At 41.8% G+C, this 5,141-nt stretch overlaps 1 pseudogene; it reads left to right on the forward strand.

Annotated features, from left to right (window-relative positions):
• Positions 1-1,828: 1,828 nt before the first annotated feature.
• Positions 1,829-2,523, forward strand: LOC122120404 (annotated as a pseudogene).
• The last annotated feature ends 2,618 nt before the right edge of the window (positions 2,524-5,141 follow it).

Below are 5,141 nucleotides of genomic sequence, written 5' to 3' on the forward strand. Positions count from 1 at the left end.
CATACCTGTAATCCTAGCTACTCAGGAGGCTGAGATCTGAAGATAGCAGTTAGAAACCAGCCTTGGCAGGAAAGTCTGTGAGACTCTTGTTTCCACTGAAAAAGTTGGAAGTGACAATGTGTTTCAAGTGGTAGAGACCAAGGAGCTCAGGGACAACTCCCAGGCCCAGAGTTCAAACCTGAAGACTGAAGAAGAAAAAAAAAAGAAGAAGAAGAAGAAAAGGAACACATACACACACACACACACACACACACACACAGAGCCAAAAAAGCAAGAAAGAATAAACACCATTAGATGAACATAGTAAACATTATATAAACAACAATATCTTTCAACATTAGCACAGAATATTGACAGTCTTAACTCTCCAATCAAAATACATAAAAACTAGACCCAATTAGGAATCAGTAGCTCACACCTGTAAACTTAGCTACTCAACAGGATGAGATCTGGAAGATTGTGATTTGAAGCCTGCCTGAACAAGAAAAGTTCATGAGACTGCATCTCTAAAATGACTTGCGGGCTGGGAATGTGGCTCAGTGGTACAGTGCTTGCCTAGCATTCATGAAGCCTGGGTTTGATACCTCAGTACAAAGTAAATGGGAAAAGACAGAAGTGGTGCTGTGGCTCAAGTGGTAGATGTTAACCTTGAGCAAAAGAACCTCAGGGACAGTGCCAAAGCCCTGAGTTCAAGCCCCAGAACTGGCTAACTAACTAAATAAATAAAATGACTAGCAAAAAGCGGGACTGGCTATATGACTCAAGTAGTCCAGCACCAAGTAGTCCAGCAAGCAAGCTGAGCAAGCACAAGGCCCCAAGTTAAAATCCCAATAGCCGAAAAAGTAAAAGCTACAGAAAATATTTAAACGTATAAAGAGTAAACAAGACATTGTTGGATAACTAATGGATCTTTGAAGAAATTAGGATGGATAACAAAATGTTCTTAGAATCAAATGAAAATGAAAGCCCAGTCTTCCAAAACTTTTAGGATACAGCAAAGGCAGCACTAAGAAGAAAGTTTATGAGTGTCTACATTAAAAAGAGAGAGAGAGAATCCAGGCACTGGTAGCTCACGCCTGTAATCCTAGCTACTCAGGAGGCTGATATCTGAGGATTGCAATTCAAAGCCAGTCTGGGCAAGAAAGTCCATGAGACTCTAATCTCCAATTTACCACTAGGAAACCAGAAGTGGTGCTGTGGCTCAAGTGGTAGAGTGCTAGCCTTGAATTGAAGAGCTGAGGGACAGCGCCCAGGCCCAGAGTTCAAGCCCTATTACCAACAAAAGAGAGAGAGAGAGAGAAAGAGAGAGAGAGAGAGAAATCTCAAATAAATAACCTAATGATATACCTAAAGCTCCTAGAAAAACAAGAAGCCAAACCCCAAAATTAGTAGACTAAAATGATAAACATTAGAGCAGAAATTAACAAAATTTAAACTTAAAAAAAACTCTATACAATGAATCAATGAAGAAAAATAAGTTAGTTTTTTGAAAAAAAATTAAGACTGATAAGGCCCTAGCCAATCTGACTAAAAGGAAGAGAAAAAGACCAACTTTAATAAAATTAGAGAGAGAGAAGTAGATGCAAATCTCAATGAAATCCAGAAAATCATGAGGGAATACTTTGAAAAACTATATTCAGCCAAGTACTAGTGGCTTACTACTGTAATCCTACTCAGGAGGCTGAAATTTGAGGGTCATGGTTTGACCTGAGCAGGAAAGTCCAGAAGACTCTTATCTCCAATAAACTACTCAAAAAAAAAAAAAAAGCCTGCGCTCTTCCTCAGCGCTGCCTACAGTGGTGGCTGCCATCTCCTCCTGCTCAACATCATGGCCACCCTCAGACATCTAGTGAAGCCCAGGATCATCAAAAAGAGGACCAAGAAGCTCATCCACCACCAGTCAGACCTATATGTCTTTTTTTTTTAATTGGTCATGGGGCCTGAACTCTGGGCCTGGGCGCTGTCCCTCAGCTCTTCAGCTCAAGGCTAGCACTCTAACACTTGAGCCACAGTGCCACTTCCAGCTTTTTCTGCTTATGTGGTGCTGAGGAATCAAACCCAGGGACTTATACATGCAAGGCAAGCGCTCTACCACTGAGCTACCTTCCCAGCCTCACACCCCCCACCCCATGTCAAGATTGAGTTTAACTGGCAGAAACCCAGGGGGATTGATAACAGGGTACGGAAAAGATTCAGGGGCCAGATCTTAAGTCCAGCATTGGTGATAGGAGCAACAAGAAAACAAAGCACATGCTGCCCAGGGGATTCCTGAAGTTCCTGGTCCACAATGTCATGGAGCTGGAAGTGCTGCTCATGTGCAACAAGTCTTACTGCTCTGAGATCACCCACAATGTTTCTTCCAAGAACTAAAAAGCCATCGTGGAAAGAACTGCTCAGCTGGCCATCAGAGTCACCAATCCCAATGCTACAGTGAAGAAAACAAATAGATGCCTCACATGCACCTTTTATTTGTGCTTAAATAAACCACAAAAACTGCAAAAAAAACCTGAAAAAAAAGCCTGAAGTAGAGCTGTGGCTCAAGTGGTAGAGAGCTTGCCTTGAGCAAAAGAAGCTACGGGACAGCACTCAAGCCCTGAGTTCAAGCCCCAAGCCTGGCCCCAAAAAGCGGGAGAGAGAAAAATGGAGAGAGAGAGAGAGAGAGGAAGAAAGGAAGACTATATTCAAATAAACTGGAAAATTTAGAAGAAATGGATGCTTCTAGATGCATTTGGCCTAGCAAAAATATACCAAAAAGAAATAAACCACTTAAACAGATCTTTAACAAGCCATACGATTGAAGCAGTAATAGTCTCCCAACAAAGAAAATCCAAAGGAAAGATGGATTCGTGGCCAAACTCCCCAAACCTTCAGAGAAGAACTAACACCTAAGCTATCCAAAATTTGCCATGAACTAGAAAGGGAAGGAATGCTACCAAACTCATGCTCTGAACCAGTCAAGGACATGACAAAAAAAAAAAAAAAAAGTGGGGGGGAGGGAAAAAATTATAGACCAATCTCTGATGAACACAGATGCAAAAAATCTCAATCAAATACTCATAAATTGAATTCAGCAACACATTAAAAATATCACACACCATGATCAAGTTGGCTTCATCCTAGAGATGCAAGGATGTATATCAACAGCATATGTAAATCAACAAACAAGTGCTGCACATACACAGAATCAGAGATGCAAATCACAATTACCTCAATTGAAATGGAACACACATTTGACAAAATTCAACCATCATTTATAACAAAAGCTCTGAAGAAAAAAGAAAAAGAAGGAATGCACCTTAATGTCCTAAAGGCTATATGTAACAAGCCCATTGCCAGTATCATACTAAATATGGGAAAACCAAAATCGTTTCCTCTAAAGTCAAGACTGAATCAAGAATTTTTTCTCTCCACTCTTATTTAATGCAGTACCAGAATTTCTAGCCAGAGCACCAAGGCAAGAAAAAGAAATTAAAAGTAACTCAAATAGGGAAGGAACAAGTCAAATTATCTCTATTTGTGCATGACATGGTCCTACACTAAAAAGGTTCAAACCTACAAGTAAGTCTCATAAACACTTTTGACAAGATAGCAAGATAGAAAATCAACACTCGGGGCTGGGAAGGTGGCTCAGTGGTAGAGTGCTTGCCTTGCATGCTCAAGGCCCTGGGTTCGATTCCTCAGCACCACATAAGCAAAAAGAAAAAAGCCGGAAGTGGTGCTGTGGCTCTAGGTAGAGCGCTTGCCTTGAGCTGAAGAGCTGAGGGACAGTGCCCAGGCCCAGAGTTCAGGCCCCACGACCGGACCCAAAAAAAGAAAATCAACCCTCAACAATCAATATATACTTGTATACAGTAACAATAAAGAGGCTGAAAAGGAATGAGGAAAATAATTCCATTCACCACAGACTCAAAATAGAAAATACTAGTCACTGGGAGTACTAAGGAGGCTGAGATCTGAGGACTGCAGTTCTCAGCCTAGGGCTGAGAGAATTTTACCTCCAACTAACTAGTAAAAAAGTCAAAGAGCTGGGAAGGTGGCTTAGTGGTAGAGTGCTTGCCTAGCATGCATGAAACCCTAGGTTCAACACCTTGGTACCACATAAACAGAAAAAGCCAGAAGTGGCACTGTGGCTTAAGTGGTAGAGCACTAGCTTTGAGCAAAAGAACCTCAGGGACAGTTCCCAGGCCCTGAGTTCAAGCCCCAGGACTGGTTAAAGAAAAAAAGAGTCCAGATGAAACTGTCTTCTTAATGCTTTCCAGAAAATGAGCTAGGAAGCAATAGTTTGTTTGCTTTTTTTAATCTGTTGAGGCCAGAGGTCTATTTGTGGGGTTGGCTGCATGACTCAGTTGGTAGAGTGCCAATCAATGATCGAAAGCACTAGTACTAAGTCTAAGTCTCAGACACAAAAAACAACACATTCCTAGCCAAGCGCTGGTGGCTCACACCTGTAATCCTAGCTATTCAGGAGGCTGAGATGTGAGGATTGATGTTCAAAGCCAGCTGGGGGCAGGAAAGACCTTGAGACTCTTCTATCAAATAAATCCCCAGAAAACCAGAAGTGGCACTATGGCTCAAGTGGTAGAATGCTAGCCTTAAGCTAAAGAGCTGAAGGATAACACCTAGGCCTGGAGTTCAAGCCCCATGACTGACCAAAAAAAAACAAAACTTATTTCTATACCAATGGATGATATTGGTCCTTCCTTCTAATACTCCACCCCCTCCACCAGCCCTGAACAACCCCACTTCCAGCAGGATGGAACCAAAATCACCGGAGCATTACAAACTGTATAACAGAGATAAAACATCTCTTCCCTCATAATGCCTTATATGGGCTTAGATTTCCTTTGGGAAAATTATTCTAGAGGTTAAAAGTTATTATGTGTGGTATGTCCCATAGGTCTAGAGAAATTCTCATACAGGCTGATCAGGGAACACATCCCAATTTTCCCACAGTGTCCGTATATTTGTGTACATACATGTGTGTGTGTCAGAGTGAGAAGCTGTATGTCCACTGAGGAACAGATAGACGAAATGTGCCCAGATGCTCACTGTGGAATACCAGGCATCAACGAGAAGTCACACACAAGTACACACTCACAGCGATGCTGTGTCCTGATCTGGGCAGGACAGTCATAGTTTAG

This window comes from Dipodomys spectabilis, unplaced genomic scaffold (genome assembly GCF_019054845.1).
Source record: "Dipodomys spectabilis isolate Male_0828 unplaced genomic scaffold, ASM1905484v1 ptg000175l, whole genome shotgun sequence".
Taxonomy (NCBI): Eukaryota; Metazoa; Chordata; class Mammalia; order Rodentia; family Heteromyidae; genus Dipodomys; species Dipodomys spectabilis.